Source organism: Falco punctatus (genome assembly GCF_963210335.1).
Source record: "Falco punctatus genome assembly, chromosome: 2".
In the NCBI taxonomy this organism is placed as follows: domain Eukaryota; kingdom Metazoa; phylum Chordata; class Aves; order Falconiformes; family Falconidae; genus Falco; species Falco punctatus.
Genome location: NC_137581.1, coordinates 59,914,080 through 59,937,049, shown reverse-complemented (window position 1 = coordinate 59,937,049; position 22,970 = coordinate 59,914,080).

Here is a 22,970-nt window from a genome sequence, read left to right as displayed (position 1 = left end):
AGGGCTTACACTGCGTCAAGGCTTTTCCTGTTCTTCACCTCACCCCACCAGTGAGCAGGCTGGGAGGGAACATGAAGCACAGGGAGTTGGCAGGGGGCACAGCTGGGACAGCTGGCCACAGCTGACCAAAGGGACATCCCACACCATATGACGTCATGCTCAGCATATAAAGCTGGGGGAAGAAGAAGGAAGTGGGGGACATTTGGAGGTATGGTATTTGTCTTCCCAAGTAACCATTACATGTGATGGAGCCCGGCTTTCCTGGGGATGGCTGAACACCTGCCTGATGATGAGAAGTGGTGAACAAATTCCTTGTTTTGCTTTGCTTGTGTGTGCAGGTTTTACTTTATCTATTAAACTTTCTTTATATCAATGCATGAGTTTTATCACACTTACCCTTCTGATTCTCTCCCCCATCCCAACATGGGGGCAGGGAGCGAGTGGCTGCGTGGTACTTAGTTGTCGGCTGTGGTTAAACCGTGAAACTTAGTGGAATTATTCCTCACTCAGATCCACTGTGGTTTAGATAGGAAGCAACAAAAAACATAGATATAATGCAATAATATGAACGCAATCTTCCATCTATATAAGTAATTGTCAAACACTTGAAGTCTCTTGTTTAAAATCTGTCATACACATTTAAAATACCATGTTTATTTGTCCCACTATCTGCTATCCAGGCTTGGGGTAGTCAAGTCTCTTTATAATCTTATTTATATAAAACAAAATATTTATTTCCACTTTCAAATATATTTCCAAAATGGCTGCAACTCTTTTCCCCTATGGTACCCTTGAAAATTCATGACCTTCTGCATAAAACCAAATCAGCTATTTTTACAGCATGGGACAGTTAGAAAGGTTTTTAAATAGGGGCCCAAAATTAATAAACTTTGAGCTGTGCATTTTCTGTTGCCTACAAATATTTTAATAAGCAAAGATAGAGTTCAAGTCTTTGCCCACAAAGTGTTAGTGGCGCCTTACAGAAAACTGCTGTTATGAGGTTATTCAGAGTTCAACATGGAGTTACTCCATTGCCATTAAAAAAAATAAAAAACTGTTTCTTTCTTCTCTTAAGAAAATTTGGGGTGTGTCACATGAATATGGCAGTCGAGATTTTAGATAACGTGAAAGATATAGTATATTCAGGTACATTGATTCAGAGGTAGTTTCTGTCAGTTATACTTTGCAAGAAAGAGCTTGCCTTTCTTCATGCTAGACTGCTTCACGGTTTGTAAAACATTACTTTTAGCTGTGTCTGCTTTAGAATTTGAACTGTCTCTAGTGAGTCACATGTAATACAATGAAGTCTAGCCATAATACTACTTTTTAAACTATAAATCTACAGTCATAAATTAAGGTAAATAAGTAATATATTTGAATTAGCATAAAATCTTGGCCTTGTTCTTAAAAAAAGGGATTTCCCCCCCCCCCCCAAAAGCAGCAACAGATGGAAAGGGCAAGTGATTATATGAGACACTGAAAGAAGTCGTGCTGGAACTGGAAAATGAACTACCTCAATTTTCAGTCCCAAGCAACTTGCATATTCAGCTCTTGGCAGTGGAAGTCAGGAGCATCTAAGCCATAGTAAGCAGAGTCCCAGATTACTTGGGTTGAGGCTGTTCTGCACAGGAGAGTCTGTACCACCTCTGGATTTTCAGCTCCATGCAGATTCCAGGCTGATCTCAGTAACACTGCTAGCAAGTCAAATATTTTAATTAAAAACAGTAATTGTAACTGTTTAGAAGTGTCTCAAAATGACAACCAATATCATTAAGTGGTGACTCATTAAGTGTACTGCATTTCTTTTGCATTGAAATGGATCACCTAAGATATAGCTATAGCTCTTACTGACTAATTTCTAAAAATCGCCAATTAAAATTTCTATATTAGATTTCTTTGATTATAACTGGCAAATATTTCTTCTTTTGCACTTCAAAATTGCAATAGTATTTACACTGATTACTTCAACTTTTTAATCTTCTCTCAGCACGCATAAGTTCACTAACTTAGCACAGCTGCTTTCTGATTGTATCCTTAGTGCAGTTTTCTCCTGCAACCCTTTTTCAGACCATCCTGCTTAACATGCATAGGCTTCCCGTTCTAAGTTTCACGAAACATAAAGTTCATGGATTCAAGGACTGCACATGAGCAAATTCATATGGTAATCACACACCTTCATGAAGTCTTTTATCTAAGACACATTCATCTTATAGGCAGATGACAGCCACTGAAGAAGGCAACTTCTCTCACTTTTCAGAGAAAAGACACAGACCATTACAAAGAACAGAGTAGACCTCAGTGGGCTGAATCGTCTGGTTAAATATCTGCCTTCCCTTCTCTCTCTGCTCGGTAAAAAACTGGCTGGATGGCTGAGCTCAATGAGTTTTGGTGAATGGATTTACATCCAATTGGCAGCCAGTCACAAGTGGTGCTCCCCAGGCTCAGTATTGAGGCCAGCCCTCTTTAATACCTTTATCCATGATCTGGACGAGTTTAGTAACTCAATCAGTTTGTAGACAACACCAAACTGAAGGGGGGGTGGGGGGGTGGGGGGTGGTGTTGGTGGTGGTGTGTCTGTGTCTGTGTCTGTGGCTTTGGCTGTGTGTCTCTGTGTCTGTGTGGCTGTGTGTGTGGCTGTGTCTGTGTGTCTGTGTGTCTTTGTGTGTGTGTCTATGTGTGTGTCTGTGTGTCTGTGTGTGTGCATGCGTGTGTGTGTGCGCGTGCATGTGCGTGTGTGTGTGTGTAGCATTGCTCTTCCTGAGGGTAGGAAGGCTCTACAGAGAGACCCAAACAGGCTGAACCAGTGGGCCAAGGCCAATTGTATGAAGTTCAACAAGGCTCAGTGCTGAGTCCTGCACTTCAGTCACAGCAACCCCATGGAGTGCTACAGGCTTGGGGAAGACTGGCTGGAAAGCTGTCTGGTGGGAAAGGAACTAGGGATCTTGGTTGATAACCAGCTGAGTATGAACTGGCAGTGTGCCCAGGTGGCCAAGAAGGCCAGCAGCATCCTGGCTTGTATCAGAAACAGTGTGGCCAGCAGGACAAGGGCAGTGATTGTCCCCCTGTACCGGGCACTGGTGAGGCTACACCTCAAATCCTGTGTTCAAGTTTGAGCCCCTCACTGCAGGAGGGATGTATTGGTGCTGGAGTGTGTCCAGAGAAGGGCAATGAAGTTGGTGAAGGGTCTGGAGCACAAGTTTTCTGAGGAGCAGCTGAGGGAACTGGGGTTGTTTAGCTTGGAGAGGAGAAGGCTGAGAGGAGACCTTATTGCTCTCTGCAACTACCTGAAAGGAGGTTGTAGCAAGGTGGGTGTTGGTTTCTTTTCCCAATTAACAAGTGATTGGATTAAAGGAAATGGCCTCAAGTTATGCCAGTGGAGGTTTAGATTGGATATTAGAGAAAACATCTTCACCAAAAGGGTTGTCAAGCATGGGAACAGGCTGCCAAGGGAAGTGGTTGAGTCCCCATCCCTGGAGGTTTTTAAAAGATGTGTAGATGTGGTACTTGGGGACATAGTTTAGTGGTGGATTTGGCAGTTCTTTGTTAATGGCTGGACTTGATGATCTTAAAGGTCTTTTCCAACCTAAATGATTCTGTGATTCTATGATTCTAAAAATATACCCAGAGTGGGTAGGATGATGCCGGGCATTTGTGCTCTACAGCCTTACTGGGTTTCAGAAACTCATTATTCTCTGAAGAAGTTTCACCGTCCTTTTGGACTGACAGACTGCTGTCAGTTCTCAGAAGCTGACATGGATCATACTTCAGTGCAACTAATGCACATTTTATATGTTTCAGAAAACCATTATTCTAAAGGATGGAAAGAACTATTTTGAGAACTCCCTCAGTGCTTCCTGTGCTCATCCAGCATCAGTAACTGTCAAGTAGTGAAAGGTTCCCCAGTGAAATCTAAGGATGCTCTTTTTATAATATTCACATCTATAGGTATTCTGGAGAAGACTGAAGTGCATTTATATATATTCCCTATGCAATTTAACAGAAAATAAGTTGTTTCACTTTCTGGAATGTATTTGAAAATTATGCTACAATTGTTACTTAAAGGAATAAAAATAAGAAAAACCTTCCATAAATTGTACTAATTGTTTATTTTTTTTCTTTGGTAATATTTTCTGACAAGTTCTGTTGGTTTAGTGTCCATTAATTCTGTTTGGGTTTTTTTCTTTTGGGGGATGGGGAGGTCGTGTGATATTTTTTTCCTGTTAGTATGCTGCCAAAGCACAAGGGAAAAGTCTAGTGGAAAAATTTATGATAGAAGAAACCACTATGTATAGTTTTCCTCCGTTCTTCAGATATATTTTTTTTTTTTGCTTTATATCTTTGAACATATTTGTGTAGTTCAGGCAAAGATTATGCATGATCAATGAAATCATAAAAACAGCTGCTACAAGCCAGCCAATAATACTGATTAGTAAATTAAAAGTCCTATGTTAAATAAAATCATGCCCCACAGTTTTGAGTACTCTGGGTCTTCAAGAAAAGCTCAACAGAAATAAAACAGTTGTATCCTGAAGAATCTTTATGTTTTCTCTACAGCTAGAGATTGCACTTATATCACCTAAGTGTTAAAATAAAGAGTGCTTGCATGTTGGGATGCCAGAAAAAAGCAGGAGATTCAACTAATTATGAAAAGTAGCCAAGATAAATGGTTTTGGACTTATTTTATGCTTTATATTCTACAACTGTATCTGTTTCTCCAGTACACAGGCTACCTCTGATGAGGAGTTTGGCTTTGAAAATTTGAAATGGTAAGAGAAAAAGCCATCTGCATGTGCCTCTGGGGTTGTGTTTCTCAAAAAGCAAGGAATAGCAATAGGCTACAGCTTTATATCAAAAGCCAGGATAGGAAGGAATCATGTCAATTATACTTTAGTGAAGTCCTGCCTGTGAGGCCCAGAACATGGCTGAGGATTTATTTTCTACCTCTTTTTACCTTCTAACTTATTGGGCAGGTGGTGTACTTAGGAAACACATTCCACATCCAGTCTGAAAAGCAGGCAGCAGCCAAAAATCACCTAAGCACACTAATGATAAATTTAGAAGTGACTGAATATAGGCATGAAATCTAATGATTTTAAAATAATGTTTTTAAAGCAATAGTCAATGTAGGATATGATAAAAATACAAAACCCAGCTAAAATCCTATAGGAAAAGATTTCACAGCTTGAGCAGAGTAGTTCCAAGGTGAGAAATGGAGACTTTAATTTCCAGCATCTTATTCTCAAACCACTGGTTTGAGAAAACATGTGATAATGTATTTGAGGACCTAGATCTTCAAGGACAGAGGGTCGCTTGGTTCCCTGGAAATCAAAGGAACTGAATGGTTGAATATCTCTGAGTAGTTGCAGCACCAAAATTTAAAACTGTGATACCACTTTGTTATAGTTATGTAGCTCTATTTACTTGGGGAGAGCTACCACTAAGTGAGAATAAGTAAAGCACATCTGCCATGATCCTAGCATCTTAAAAATGGAAGAGAGATTATTTTCTTAAGCATCTTCCACACCATTTACCTAATGGCAATACAAAGTTATCCAGAGAGATTAAGAATTAGACTGGGGGAGGAACAAAGCATTTTTTTCTAACATGTCTTCCTCTACCAGAGATCTTAGCCTGAAGCAACTTAGCTCAAAAATCAGCATAAAACAACTCTCTGGAAAAGTTGTCTGATAAAATATTGGATCTAAGCTCCTCCCCCCCATTAAGGTTTCTAACCTCTATATTGATGTAAATTCACACATGCCTGACTTTAATAACCCAGAATTTAGAAAATATACACAGGAGACAGAAAGTATTGATATGATAGGGAGCTCCTCATCAACATGCACCTTGATCTACTGAACTAAAGCTGACAGCCAGTCAGCTGCAACGATTCAGCTGTACTTCCCCGTAAAATACAGAAGCAATGAGTATTAGGCCCATCAACAGACCATACTAACTTGGCTGTCATTTGGCCCATTTCCCACTGCAGACTCTAAATATTATTCACCCTGGAGGCTTTCAGGATCTGTCTGATGTTTTTCTTTGTACCCCTGTACAATGGAGGTTTCAGAAAGGATTATTTTAACTTGATAATCTGAAAAGTGATCTAATAGGGGACAGCTGTGGCATCTGAGTCCCAGGGCTATTTATTGCCAATTAGTATGAATTTTAAACATATTGCCTTCATTCTTTACTTGACCTGTCCTTAAATAAAGGACAACACTCTGCAGGGGGTGGGTGGGAAATGAGTTTATGATAAGGACCACTGAAATGAACCTAAACAGAAAGACTATGAGGAAACTTCAAGATTAATTAGTGAAAGACTAAGGATAATGAACCTTTGTTATGTGAAGACAATTGATAATAAAACCAATATTTGATCATTTAAAGTACCCTAAGGGATAATACAGCAAAAATGCAAACTGTCAGACTTAAACCATGCATTACAGTTATAACCATAACTGTATAAGCCACTCTGGGGTTTTATTTTTATTTGCTTTTTAAAGAAACCTTATGCTTTCAGAAAGTAGAGTCTTAAAAGCCATCTGTGGGAAGGTTAGCTATGAGATAAGAAGCTCAGTATCTCATATTGTACCACTTAGGAGCCAAGGATGTGAGAAGAGTAGGCAGCACCACTGCAGTGGCAGTGCTTGTGCCTGGACACTGCAGAGCGGTATCTGAGACCATAGTTTAGTTTCCATGCTTAGAATGCAAAATACTTTCTGTGACTATACAGGGACAGAGAAGAAAAATTACATCTTTGTTATGGTAATGTAATGTCCAAGTACCTTATTTCTATGGCTTTGACAACAGCAACAACAACAAAATAAATTGAGCAGTCTTAGTATGCTTAAAGAGTATTTGAAGTAACATGATATTGAAGTGTCATATGAAGTCCATTAAATATTGCGTGCCATCAAATACATATGTTCATCCTAGAGAGTGTTTGATCCAAGGATCTGAAATATACTATATTTTAAAAAGAACAGTGACATCACAACATTGATTCCACACATGAATCATCAATATATTGATGAACGGAAGCAGAGGTCGCTCAGCTTCTTGTATTCTCTTAGAGAAGTCTGAAACACAGAAAAATAATATGCAGGTGAAGTCAGCCAGAGAATCAGAAAAGGCTTTAGGCATTAGTTTAAGTTACTTATAAAGTATTTAACATAAGACCAGTATATCATACATAACGTCTGTAATAAGATGCTCCAAATGGTTACTCCAAAAGCATACAAATTTACTCAACACTACAGAGACAAATGGGGACAACTACCTGTTGCAGAAAAAGGTTACAAAAGGTCATGGGAGAAATACTAAATTACAGTGAATACTGTTTATATTCATATACTTCTAAAATGATTTGTAAATAAGTGAAAACTTCCTTCATTTTGGATTTTAATGTTCTCACATGCAATGTTAGCATCATTTAGTAAGAGAAATTTCAGTGGGGTCTCCCAAGAAATGTGTTTTACATGGAGTTCTTTTAGAATTCCATACTATTGGGAATGATATATAGAGATCTTAATTTGATGACTAAACCGGTCCAGAAATCCTGTATAGAGTATTTAGTTACAGTGCTGCAGCATAAAAGAAAATAAATTCAAAACCAGAGAACGGAGCCAGTATGAATCTGAGTAAAGAAAATTGAACTTCCAGATTGGCAGGATGATCAAGCAGAAAGAAGGGTGTCATTTGGGATGAAGGGAATGGTCCACTCTCTTAAAAGAATGCTGATATATCTACTTCTGACACAGGTGTGTATACAATGTCCTGGAAATTAAGGTGCACAGAGTATAAAAGTGTTAGTACTCTGAACACTGAAACATATACCTCAGTAATGAAGATTTTGGGGAAAAACAAAGTAATCAAAAGTGTAATATGGAACACTTTTTTTTTTTTTTTTTTTAAAAAAAAGGTCCCTTTTTACACACATTTTGAAAAAAAATGTTTATTCCTTGATCATATTATACTTTTCACTTAGTGGTTGGAATAAATCAGAGCCATATCCTAGAGAGTTCTGGCATTTTAGAACCCTGGATATTTATTTAAGAAACTGGATGGTTTGCAAATAATAAAATAACAACTTAATGGAAGAAAGATTAAGCAGGAAGTTGGAGTTTTCTGAGAACTGGGATTTGTCCGTGTTTCTCTGGTGGACCTCTGTGCACACAGCATGGTCAGAGTCCTAGAATTGCTCATTCTGGAAGGGACCTCAGAAGGTCTCTAATGCAGCCGTCCAGGTTGGCTCATATAGGTTCCTCTGGGCTTTATCTGTTCAGGCCTTGAAAACCTCCAGGGATGGAGTCTGTCTGGGCAAGTTGTTACAATAATTGTTTTCCTGAGGAAGAATTTCTCCTTTTATCCAGTCTGAAACCTCTTTTTTCAACTTGGACTCTTTGCCTGTTGCCTTTAACGATACACCACTATGAAAAGCCTGGTTGCATCTTCTTGACGACCTCCCTATAAGATCTGGAATGTCTGTGAATTGCCCCTAAAGCCATCTCTGTCCCAGTCTGGACAAGACCTGGTGCCCCAGCTTCTCTGATGGGGCAGCCACTCCAGCCTCAAACCACCCTGGTTTTCACTCACAAATTTCACTCACTGAAATTTGTCAATTTCCTTCCTCTACTGGGGGTCCTTAGCAAGGTACAGATTTATCTAATGAATGCTGAGTGAAAGGAGACAATAATTTTCCTTGATTTCCTGGCTTCTGCTGATGTAGCCCTGGGTGCTGTTGGCTTTCTCTGTGTCCAGGGCTCACTGCTGGCTCAGGTTTATGTTGCTTCTCACCAGAACACCCAGCTCCTTTCTCAGAGTTGCTCCTCAGCCAGTCAGTGCCCAGTGTGTAGCACCACAGAGGATTATTCCTTTCAACGTGCAAGACTTTGCAGTTGTCCTTCTTCAGTCTGATAAGGTTCCTGTAATGTCCATTTTTCCCCTTTTGTGCAGGTCCCCCTGTGAGGCAGCCCTTCTCTCAAGCATATTGACTGGTGGCCCTATGGTGGTGTCATCTGCAAACTTGATAAGTGTCCTCTGTCACCACTGGTAATGATGTTAAGCAGGACAGGTCACAGGACTGGGCTGTGCCGTATCATGCTTGCCACTGTCACCAGCCAGAGAACTGCCCATTAATCACGGCCCTCTGTGCCCAATCATCCAAACAATTGTTTTCCAGACTCATTATCCACTCATCATTACTGCAATATCTCAGCTTGGGTTAAAGAATATTACAGGAGATGATGTCAAAACCCTTGCTAAAGTCAAGATAAATGACACCTACTGCTCTCCCTCTGTTCACAAATCCAGTCATTTTATAATAAAAGGCAAAAAGGTTGGTCAGACAAGATTCATCCCTGGAAAATCTTTATAACTTCTCCCCAAAACCTTTGTCTCATTCACATGTGCAGAAGTGCATTCCAAGATTTTCAGGGTTTTCATGAAGGTTACTTCACATGTTTTCTAGGGATGGAAGGGAGGCTGACCAATGTGCAATTGTCTAGGTCATCTTTTTGGTTTCTCTCATTTTTATTTTGCAGGTTTGTAGTAGGATTATTTGTCTTACGCCATTTGTTCTTAGTGTTTTTGTTTTCCTCTGCAGTTTCCTTTTAAACTAAACCAATGTATTCTTAAATTAGAAAATCCAATAAAAGATCCATGCACTATTTAAATGTTATTGCAGAATGATTCCTTGTTTATTGCTGCTTCCACTCAGAAGAAATTGGTCACCAGGTGACAAAGCTGTAAACATTTTTCTTTTCATTGACAGAACTCCTTCCTCTGAATTAGATGATTAACTGCAGTTGGTGACTGTAAAGACCTGTACATTTCTTTCCAAACTATCTTTGGGCAAAGAAATGCCTGCTGAAAACCTTTATGATTCTTTAAAGCACACACAATCTAATTAAAATATTTTGATTCAATATGTCATGAATAGTTATTAAAAATAGAAACAAAGAAAGCCTATCTTTAAGGCTTGTATTTTTGTTCAATGAAAAGAATGATCTCACCATATGCTCCCTTAATTTCTTATGAAGGCAGAAAAAGATATTCACAGGACTTGTCACTTTAATGAAGATTCTGAAAACTGTTTATTGTTGGACCACCAAGAAAGCGTCCAAGGAGTATACTTTTGAAATGATGAAAATGTAATGAGTCAACTCCTGAAACTTACATAAAGCTATTCTCTTTTTTTTCCAAGTGCACACAGGTATGGGAAATCTGCCAAAGAACAAAATACAGGGATTGGGATAAATAAAATTGAATTTACTTATCCTAAAACCTGTTCCTTTTTCATTTAATTTTTCCTGTTCCCAGACATATATATCTCTTTTCTCACCTTTCAATTTGTAATTTTTATTCTTTTTTTATCACAGCTATGTCTTTTCCTCCTCTTGTGCTTAGATGTAATTCTTCTCTCCCTTCCATGCTACTGTCCCATCTCTCAAACATGTTTCCTTTTCTGTTTTTATTGCCTTATCCCCTTTCTCTTGCCCTTCATTTTCTTCTATACCCCTCCTAGTTCCTTTTGCCAACAGCACTCCAAGCTCTGCTATCTTCTGTGGCTATGCTTCCCTCTTCTCCTTTTATACTCATGTTACCCAACTCAAATATTCAGGCAATGCCATATGTAGCTATGACATGCACATTAAGGAAGGAATGACTGGAAACTGTGAGCAAAGTTGATTCTTATCCACAACAATTTGGATAAACAGAAGAGTGTTTTTAAAGAAGAAATGCTAGAGTGATTCTATTTAAGCCTAAAAGTTTAATGAAAAACATGTTAAAATAAGGTAGCTAATTTGAAGCTCTGTAAAACTTTGAAGCTTTACAAAAAATCCTGCCTAATTTTTCTGAAGTGCAGTGGCTAAAACTGAAACATGTCCTCATTCCCAAAGAGGTGTTTTACACAGAGCACAAAATATGTATGTGAATGTATCCTCCATTTTTTTCATATATCAGTTTACAGCTAGAGCATTTCCATTGCTTTCCCCCTTCCTAACATAAAAAATCAAGAGTTTTCAATAACTTCTTTTTTACTTTTTCAATAGAATAAAAATTCTTTAAAATCATCCCAGCTAATTTCTTAAACTGGCAAATACTTCGGAAATATTTATTGCAATCATGACTTTAGTTAGAAAATAATATATATTATATGTAGATATATAAAATGTACATTATTATTGTTTGTATAAAATTATCGAGAACTAAAAGGTAATTGGCAGAAGTGGCTCAATGAGGCAACCAAGTCAGGTAAAGTCATCTGACACTAAGCTAGAATTTCAAAAAGTTTCAGGGCCTGAATCTATTTCCAAGAGCACCTGTGTTAGGTTATAGTGGCATTTAGTTTCAGGTTTAGCTAAAATTAGATAAACCTTATTCTTTTAAAAACTGTACTACATAATTTCAATGATCAGAATATTTTAATTTGTATAGTATGTAGACCAGGAACAAATTATGCCAAAAGTTATGTCAATTATAAGAACAATCAGCAGCTTAACTTGGATAAGAGTTATGTTAAAATCTGTGTTCAGTCACACTCCAAATAGACTTAAATGTCTCATCTTGTATCCCTTCACTCAGTAGATGTAAATGGTGCAGGTGCAAACAATTACACTACTTGTCCTTCTGCCAAACCAGCATCTAAAACATGACTGAAGATTACACACATCATTACAAAAATAGCTGGATTTTTTTTTCTTCGTTAATATTCATTTTTCCAATGTAAGCACTTCAGCTATCACAAAGCATTTAAAAAAATGGAGGGGAGAGAGCGACAAGCTCAAAGATTTATCAGAGGTAAATCATAAAGAAAGCGTCTGCCTCAAATGGTGAAGAAAAATCTTTGAAAAGGATTTGATAGAGGCTCAGTGTCCAGATGAGGATCAGTGAAAAATGGTGTCCCTCAGGGGTCCATACTGGGACCAGTACTGTTTAGTATCTTCATCAATGACTGTCATGGTTTAACCTCAACCAGCAATTAAGTACCATGCAGCCACTCACTCACTCCCCCCAGTGGGATGGGGAGGAGAATCAGAAAAAGCTAAACCCCATGAGTTAAGAACAGTTTAATAATTAAAATAAAGTAGTAATAATAATAACAACAACAATAGCAATAGTAATTAATAGTAATAATAATAGTAATAGTAGTAATAGTAATAGCAATAGCAATAGCAATAGCGATAGCAATAGCAATAGCAATAGCAATAGTAATAGTAATAATAATGAAGAGGAAAGGGAGAGAGAGAGGAATAAAATCCAAGGGAAATCTTAAAAAACAAGTGAATCACAGTATAATTGCTCACCACCCACTGACCAATGCCAGCCAGTCCCTGAGCAGTGATCAGTGGGCCCCAGCCAACTCCCCCCAGTTTATACATTCAGCATGATGTTCTATAGTGTGGAATATCCCTTTGACCAGTTCAGGTCAAGTGTCCTGGCTCTTCTCCCTCCCAGCTCTCTGTGCCCCTGCTCACTGACAAAGCATGGGAAACCTGAAAAGTCCTTATTTAGAGAAGCACTACTTAGCAACAGCTAAAACATCAGTGTGTTATCATTACTCTCATACTAAATCCAAAACACGGCACTGTACTGGCTACTAGGAAGAAAATTAACTCTATCCCAGCTGAAACAAAGACAATGACATAGACAGTGAGATCTAGTGCACCCTCAGCAAGTTTGCAGATGACACCAAGCTGGGTGGTATGGTTGGCATGACTGAGAGACAGGATACCACCCAGAGGGAATTGTAGAAGCTCAAGAAGTGAGACCATGTATATCTCATGAGGTTCAACAAGGTCAAGTGCAAAGTGCTGCACCAGGACTGGGGCAAGCCCCAGTATCAATAAAGGCTGGGGGATAAATGGATTAAGAGCAGTCATGGGGAGGAGGACTTGAGGATATCAGAGGGTGAAAAGCCAGACACGAGGCAACAATATGTGCTTACATTCCAGTGTCCTGGTTTCAGCTGGGGTAGAGGTAATTTTCTTCATAGTAGCTGGTGCAGTGCTGTGTTTTGGATTTGGTGTGAGAATAATGCTGACAGCACACTGATGGTTTTAGTTGTTGCTGGGTGATGTTTATAGCAAGTCAAGGACTGTTCAGTTTCTCAGGCCCTGCCAGTGAGAGGGCTGGAGGGGCACGGGACATTGGGAGGGGACACAGCCAGGACAGGTGACCTGTAGCCAAAGGGACACTCCATACCATTGAATGTCATGTTGAGTATGTAAGCTGGGGGAGGAAGAAGGAAGTGGGGGGATGTTCAGAGTTATGACATTTGTTTTCCCAAGTAACCGTTACACATGACAAAGCCCAGCTTTCCTAGGGATGGCTGAACACCTGCCTGATGATGGGAAGTGGGGAATGAATTCCCAGTTTTGCTTTGTTTGAGTGTGTGGCTTTTACCTTATCTATTAAACGGTCTTTTTCTCAGCACACAAGTTTTCTAACTTTTACTCTTCTGATTCTTTCCTGCATCCCACCGTGGGGCAAGTGAGTGAGCAGCTGCATGGGGCTTAGTTACCAGCCAAGTTTAAACCATGACACCCAAAAAGCCATCCATATGCTGGGTTACATCAGAAGAATGGCCAGTAGATTCAGGAAGGTGATTCTGCCCCTCCACTTTGCTCTCATGAGACACAACCTGCAGTACTGTGTCCAGCTCTGCAGTCCTCAGTACAGGAAAGACATGGACCTGTTGGAGCAGGTCCAGAAGAGGGACACAAAAATCATCAGAGGGTTGGAACACCTCTCCTGTGAAGAAAGGCTGAGAGAGCTGAGGTTGTTCAGCCTGGAGAATAGAAGGCTCTGGAGAGACCATATTGCAACCTTCCAATACCTAAAGGGGGCTTAAAAGAAAGGTGAGGACAGACTTTTTAGTAGGGCCTGTTGTGGTAGGACAAGGGGTAATGGTTTTAAACTAAAAAAAAAGGTATATTTAGACTTCTAGTCTTTACAATGATGGTGGTGAAACATTGGAACCAGTTGCCCAGAGAGGTAGTAGATGCCTCATCCCTGGGAACATTCAAGGTCAGTCTGGAAAGCGCTCTGAGCAACCTGATTGAGGTGAAGATGTCCCTGCTAGTTCCAGAGTGGGTTGGACTAGATGAGCTTTAAAAGTCCCTTACAACACAAACTATTTTATGATTCTATAATTCTATATTTGTTAACACTTATTTTTCAGTAGATGTCTCATGACTAAGAAATAAGGTGACATTTCAGACAGCCCAGTTAATAGCTATAGTAGAATAGCAATATCCTGAGTTCTGAAGTAACTTTGGACTCAACTTTGTTTTCAGGAAGATCATGACACTGGGATTGTTTCATAGCCATATGAGATTGAAGTTTTCAAGCCAGAACAGTTTGATGTCTCAGAATCATGTCTCTCTTTGCTTCATATATAGACCATATATGTATGTCCTGACATGAACAAAATCATGGTATAAAATATACCTTCTAATATGTAAAGCACCAACACAATTTCATAGAACATCTTATTGCCTGATTAAATTGCAAAGTGTTTGTTATTCCACTTTCTTTTGCTTAATGCTTATATCATGCACATGAACAGTGTTAAATATAGAGCAACAACCCTGCATCACATAAGTTGCCTGAAGATGTTTACTCAGTGAAAACTATGTCTTATCAAAGTACTTTTATGATTGTTTTGCTGGCTTTTTCCTCCATGATACATGAGTCATGTTATTTTCTCCTTCAAAACCTCTGGGGTTTTGTTCCACATCTTTTAAATTTGTTTTTCTAAAGAAGTTATTTTATATATGAAGAAATTTAGGATTAATTTTGATTTATGCATCATAATTAAACCTTTGGGATTGCTGTAATTAAGATACACGAATCGAAAGTTCAATTGCTTTGATCTTAGTGCACTTCACCTGTTTATGATGTCAGCAGAATTCTGTAACTACATTAAATAGTTTCTGAACTATCAGCTCCATTTTATGACACTTTTTAGTACTTAAAACCTCTCCCAAACCCAAAAAACAAAACAACAAAAAAAAAGACAAGAAAACAAACCCTACCAAAAACCTGCACCCTCCACTGGTATTAAAGAAACTGGTCTCAAACAGCATGACATTGATAACCATATTTTTCAAATATATGTACATTAATTAATCACAGACTCATAGAATGTTTTGGGTTGAACATTAAAGACCATCTACTCCAAGTCCCCTGCCATGGACAGGGACGTTGTTCACTAGATCAAAGTGCTCAAAGCCCCATCCAGCCTGACCTTGAACGCTTCCAACGATGGGGCATTCACAGCTTCTCCAGACAGCCTGTTCCATGTCTCACCACCCTCATCATAAAAAATTACACCCATAATAGCCAATTTAAATCTATCTCCCAGATTAAAAGCAGTGCCTCTTGTCCTGTCACTACAGGCCTTGGTAAAAGAAGCTCTCTCCATCTTTCCTGTAAGATCCCTTTGTATATTGAAAGGGCACAATAAGGTCTCCTCAGAGCCTTCCCTTCTCCAGACTGAACAGCCACAACTCTCTCAGCCTTTCTTCATAGCAGAGGTGTTCCAGCCTTCTGACTTTTTTTGCGGCCCTCCTCTGGACCTGCTCGAAGAGGTCCATGTCTTTCTTGTACTGGCAACCCCAGAGTGGGATGCAGTACTCCAGGTGGGTTCTCCTGAGAACAGAGTACAGGAGGAGAATCACCTCCATTGGGCTGGCTGCGTTGGCCACACTTCCTTTTATGCAGCCTAGGGTACAATTGGATTTTTGGGCTGCAAACACACATTGCCAGCTCATATTCATCCAACCAATTCCTGAGTCATCTGTAAGTCCATCAAGCCCATATCTCTCCAGTTGAGTAGCAATAATATTGTGGGAGTCAAACCAAAAGCCTTACAGAAGTCCAGGTACATGACATCTGCAGCTCCTCCTTTGTCCACTGTTGCAGTCAGTCCATTGTAAAATGCCACTAGTTTAATCAGGCACAATTTGCCCTTGACGAAGCCATGTTGTCTTTCTCAAATCACCTCCCTGCACTTCATATGTTTCAAAAAGTCTTCCAGGAGTATCTTTTCCATGATCTTACCAGGCACAGAGGTGAAGCTGACTGGTTGGTAGTTCCCAGGGTCCTCCTTTCTACCCTTTTTAAAAATGGATGTAATGTTTCCCTTTTTTACAGTCATTGAGGACTTCACCTGACTCCCATGACTTTCCAAATATGATGGAGAGCAGCTTGGCAACTACATCTGCCAATTTTCTCTAGGACCCTGGATGCATCTCCTGAGGTCACATGGACTTAGGCATTTTCAGGTTCTCATACCTGATCTTCTCCTACAATGAGAAAGACTTCATTCTCCCAGTCCTTGTCTTGAGGTTCAAGGATTGAGACATGTGGGAAGATAGATTACTATTGAAAACTGAGGCCAAAAAAAAAAAAAAAAAAAGAGTACTTCACTCTTCTTCACGTCGGTTGTCACCAGCTCTCCTGTCATATTTACTGGGAGGCATACATTTTCTTTAATCTTCCTTTTCTGACTGATGTACCTGTAAAAGCCCTTCTTTCTATTTTTCACATCCCTTGCCAAATTTAGCTCCAGCCGTGCCTTAGCTTTTCTGATCCAATCCCTATACATATGGGCAGTGTCCCTATATTCTTCCGATACCCGTCTCTGGTTCCACTGCCTGTGCATTTCCTTCTTACATTTTAAGTTGACCAGGAGGTTCTTACTGAGACCTGCTGGTTTTAAATATGATTACAAAAAATCTACAATACTTCACATTCTATTCATAAATGAGAACTATTTCAAAGTGCTGTTTTCTCAGTCTGACTTAGCTTTACCACAGAACCTATCCTGAACTGGGCACACTTCCCCAAATAAACTATGCAATACATTCAGCTTTTCCATCCTTATGTCTTTTCTTTGTTTGTTTGATTGTTTGTTTGTTTTGTTGTTTGGTTTTTTTTTTTAATTCTGAATTCTTTTATTGTCTAATCGAAACATCTTTTAGTCAACTGGAAAGCACAGCCTGTAAAGTGACACACTTAAAAGAGCTTAATACACAAACCCTTGGGCTCCTTTCCTCAAAAAGGTTATCTATCATTAATTTTGTATAAACTTCACTTGGAAAAAGATCCAGAATGTACTTTCCAGAATAAAGTAGAGTACATTTCTTTTTTTAAATATTGATTTTATACTTCTTTGCAAAGAGGCCAACTTGCCATTTGATCTGAGTTCAGGAGACTTCAATTAAACCCTGAGGCCATCAGGTCTTCAATCCAGTTCTGCATTCCCTAATACAGTGATGTGATGTAGTAACAGAAGCACAGAAATGTTTCCCTACCCTTCAGAAAAAAAAAAAGAAAAAAAAAAAAAAGAAAAAAGAAAAAAAAGAAGAGAAAAAAAAAAAGAAAAAGACTAGTTAAAAAAGCATTCCTAGTATTCCTCAAAATCTAGAGGAACACAATTTAAAGCAGCCAACTTGTAGGAAAACTCATAAATGAGTAATGTCAAACAGTTTCCATTGTGCTGCCTTTAGTGACTGTAATCTTCTCTGCCTTGTCTTCTCACAAGCCACAGCCTGAAAGCTGTTAAATATAGAACTTTAGGTGGTGACTAGTGTCATTGTGTTGTGATATTGCACATTCAGAAATCAGTGTCAGATCTACAAGATCCCCAAGATCCCATAAAATTTGTCTGAAATCTAAAAGAACAGTAGTGGTCAAACTCTGGTGTCAAATATCACTTCAGGTTTTTAAATATGCTTTTATTGTCCTTGATGTTAAATGTATTTTATAGCCTACAGGACACAGCCAGAAAGTATGAGAAAACACACTAAAATAAAAGAGAACAAGCCATTACACTCCTTCATTAAAACCCAAAATATTATTACACTCCCACATTCCTGTTGAAACTATTGTGGGCATACACAAAAATAAAAGATGCTCCCAGAAACAGTAATCAGATTGTGAATGGTTAATTAACTAGAAAGGAGCTGCAGCTGGTGGTAAATGTGAACTTCAGTAACAGTTTGGCCAGCTTTACTGAATATATGGTTATACTTTACATATTGGGAGTACTTTCTGTCTGACTGATGGTCTTTGAAATTCCAGTATTTTCAATTAATATAAAGTGAAATACTACAGTATCTCTTTTAAGACATTGAAATTTCATTAAGTTTTCATATAGGTTTTTTTTTCTATTAATTTAATTACTTAGATATATGAATTTAAAAAAAGAAATTATAAGAGTCTGGTAAATAAGAAATGCAAAATGAAGCTCTCGAAGAATTATAGTATATTATTTGGTACAACTTAGGATAACCATTTTTTCTTGCTATGGATATACCCAAAAGAAAAGCAAATCCTACTGTAACTGAGGGTGAACATAATGGCAGTGTTCCCTTTCTGACCAAATAAGAATAATGCACCATGTAATAACTCATGGATAATTCGTGGCAAACTTCTTGCAAGTAACCATTTCTAAATCCCACTCTTTGCTTGTCATACAGCAAAGTACTAAAGCTTTGCTGTTCACTACTTCCTCTGCGAATAAAATCCCGACACTTAAATTCTGCAACTCATAACAACTGCTGCAGAATCCCACTGAGAACCCACACAGAGAGTTTCAATAATAAAAAGTAATCAGGCCTATTAATTTTTTGCTGTGTTGTTATAACCCTATCTATGATAAACCCTGAATGTTTTTCCCAACATTAATTTTCCCAGCATTATTTTTCTCTTCAGCAGATACGTTGGTATTTTAAATCAATGCTAACTTTATTGCAATGATAAACTAATAATTCAAAATGAACCTTCTCACAGTATATCCAAAATAGAAAATGTTCTTTTCAAAAAAGTACTATTAGGATTTGTTTGCTGCTACTTACAGAAGTGACATGTGGTTGTTGTTATACACTTTGTGTATGTACTTTTAAAAATAACTACATGTTCATCTGAAATGTCACTTTAAATGAACCTTCTTTTAAAAATATAAGGAACACTTATCACTTGAAGATCAATTCCTTTTAAAGATATGTTGGATTAAATCCTGGTAACAGGGTCTTTTTTTTTTTTTTTTTTTTTTTTTTTTTTTTTTCCTTAGTAGGTAGTAACTTCCAGAAGCTTAGTGGAAAGGTTTTATGAGTGAAACCTCATTTTAGGAAAAAAAATGGAACTGTCAAAATGGAATATACAATAACAAAAAATTAAAAGTCAAAACTTGTAGGCTTCACTGCATTGAAACTCAGCAGAGCTATTCAAATGTTCTTGGTTTCTGCTCTTAGTTTGTGAGCCATACTGCCACAATATTAAGAAACTTTGGAAATAAAATTTGCTCTGATCCAATAAAAGACTATCTGTTTGGTTTCTTGTAATTATTTGAACAATAACTTAACCTGAAATACAGGACTTAGCATGTGACACTCAGCTCAACTCTTTGGTATGTTATGATCAAAGCATCTTTAATAGTTACTTTTCGCTAGTATGCAAGTTTTCCTATCGTATCTACCCACAAAGGGCTAAGAATTGCATTTGGCTTGTCATTTTAACAGCTAAACAGTATCCAAGTGTCTCCAAACGTGCTCGCAGAGGGGCAGTAATCTTCTTTTGTGTTGGGCTATACTTACTGCTTCAGCAACAAGTAAATCATGACTGTGAGCAAAACGTTTTGGTTCTGCTAATCCCTTTGCTCTTTCTGAAGACATTTGGGTGGAAAGGTTGGGAAAATTGTTACTTTTTTCCTGGCCCTCAGCCAAAAGATTTTTACATACATTTTGTCTTAGGTCAAAGCACAAGCTGGTTTCAGTTTGCTGTGAGACAGAACACTCAAGGGAAAAGAGACAGGACAGAACCACGTGCACACATTGATAAATTGGTATCTGAGAAAAACAAATGTTTTCTCCCTTTCTTTCTCTAACCGTTCCACCTATGGTACATCACAACTCAGGAAATTATATCACAGTTTTCACCCTACACCAAATCTGAGACTTCTAAGCATACTCACTTTTCTGAAGTAAGTGCTTCTCTGTGCCAAACCACATCAGTGGGGAGAGTCAAAAGCCTAAAAAGCTGATTTCCAGATTTAAAAATAGTAATCTTACCAAAATCTTTTCAAAAGTATTGTCTACTGTTAACAAAATCATATTTTTAAGCTAGACATAACCCTGGTCTGTCCTCTGTTACATCTTAAAATCCTAGGCTGTCTGTTCATTAGTTATGTAGAGCTCCAATATGCACATAAAATAAATGGCTAGAAAAGGCCATTGAAACAGTGAATCAAACTGTGGACTAAGTGGTACTTTCTCAGGTATTACTGAAATTCACAAATACAACAAGTAAAAAATATATATAATTGCTTGACCTTGAACAGTAGTGCATAAAATATACTAAACTTTTTAATGTGACAAATCTAATAAAGTATTCTTTATATATATAGTGTTTGGCATTGGCTCTTTGAAACCATCCAGTTTTGCAGGTTATGCTGTACCTTTGATAAAGATCCCTTAAGGTATTTTTGTCCGCACCTGAGAAATTAATTTTTAGTCAAATGAGCTCAAAATTATACAACAGAAAAATCTTCTTCAGTAACCTATAAATCAACAAGATGAATTAGATAAATGTCCAAGACTGAAAGTTAGCAACAGTTTCCTTGGAGAACTCTACATAAAATCATAAAGCTTGAACTACTCATTAAACAGATACAGTTACAAGAAAATGCAGGCCACACAGAGAGATATACAGGTATTTTCCATTTGTAATGCCACTAAAATAATGCTTTTGTGCTTCCTCTACATACATAGGAAAAGAGTAAACTTCAGGAGTCAGTTTACAAGGGATTACTGTAGATTTCAGTATTTTAGAGGCTGAGGATAGTATATTATAGCAACTGAGAAAAAAACTAAGCTTCTTGAGTTTGTAGCTTCCTCTTGGTAAAAATAGGATTGTATCGGTGACATACAAGATCTTCTTCATCTTGAAAATCGCTTCACTTCTTGATCCCCAAAAGTGTAGGTCTGGTAATTCATGGGATGCTCTGTATTGTCTTTCTGTTCTGCTCTCGTTTCTACTCACAAAATGACTGAATGGAGAGATGAATAGAGATCATTTTTATATTACTGAGGGAAGTATAGAATGTGTTTGGATCATATCCTGGTCTTATTCCAGAGTGACACACAGGACTAATATTTTATATAGGAATCAGGTTTTATGTAAATTCTGAATGTATCTGGAAAGGAACAACTAAGTTACTCTAAATGTGTACAGCCTGGATCTTTGAATGCAGAGATTTTCCTTAGGGACAGTGAAAATTTTTATACTTCAAATACTTCAAGTAGGTTTTCTCCCAGATTCTTTCTTGTGGCATTTCTAATTGATTTATCTTAATAAACTTAAATCCGCTTTTTGACAGCCTTACCATATGTATAAATACAACCATATTTAATGTGGCCTCCAGGTCCCTGATCTTTTTTTTTCTGTCTCTTGTCACTCCATCATTATTTTCTCAAGTGGCGGTTCAGTTTTTAGACATAGCAAGAACAGGTCTTGTGGATGCAGCTGGTTTGAAATCAAAGAGAAAAAGTACAGCTACAAATGCAGAAGGAAGGAAATTTAAAATGCTGTTCTACCACAGTATCTAAACCGGCTGCATTAATTATAGCCAGTGGGGGGAAATATCATTTAAAAATTATATACTGTACATGATGTCATACCAAAACATATACTGTTTGTTGTATGCATCTATTGAACTTTTCTAAATCACTGAAAATAAATATAAATGATGTTGTTTTCACAACATTAATGAAGATTTGAAATCTTTGGCAATTTATGAGCTTGCTTCTCTTCTTTCTTTTTTGTCTCATAAATCTTGCTGAGGAAGATGTAGTTACTTCAATACATTGTTGATTTTTATACCATCTTTTGGCCTCAGGATAATGAGTTACAAAAATTATATTGATCTCATACCAGCTAGGTAAATCTTCCATGACCTTGTATTTTCTTTGCTTCCCCCCCACCCCTGCCCTCTTTTGTTTGCTTTATTAGTTTCTCTAATATGTCCTAGACTAAGCTTCTTTTTGTATACAAATGATTCAGGCAGAATGAATATAAAAAACACATGTAACTTATATGTCGTATTGCAGTAAATTTCTCTGTACCAGTCCACTAAGTTCAAGCAAGCTCAATTACTCAGTTCTTCAATTATATTCTTATCTTTGTATTGATGTTCCTTCACTCCCATCCTTTATTTTTTTCTTGAATGAACTTTAGGAAATAGAATAAAAGGAGTATCATAATCCCAGCCTGCATATTATTCTTGCTTTGAACTTCAAGAGTCATTCTGCAACCTTGAATTCCCTCCAAGATGGATGGAAATAATGCTATTCCTTTTGATAAAGATATTACTGAGGGACAGAACATGTATTATTGCCCATAGTCATAAAACAAACATTTGCCTTGCCACTGTATTTCCATTGCCAGACCTTTTGCTTTTTGTGTCAAATCTGCATAAGGGTTGCAGGACTTCGCAGTGATAGCATGAGCTTAAGAATCCAAAAGAACAAACAAGATTCAAGTGTCTGTTACAAATAGCAAACAGAAAAACATACACATAATTATGTTTCCAGACATTATCTGGAAAAAAAAATAATCTTCTTTGTTTATGCATTTTTTTCTGCTTCCATCAGAAATCATACCATAAAACCAGTATTTTCTGTAAACTGCAGTTACTTGATAAGCAATGACATCCACCTATGCCTTATTGTTCTGAGCTTTCTATATAATGTTAATAAGGTAGAAACATTCTTTGGTGTAGGGAATTGAGATAATCACAGGTTTTTAACAGCGTAGTCATGGACAACGAAGGCTATTTTCCAGATATCCCTTATCGAACCTTATCAGATTCCTCACCAGCTTTATATTGTTTTTCTTCTCTTAACACTATAGTATGCCTAGAAGTTTCTGACACTCTTATTCTCTCTAACAGGATACTT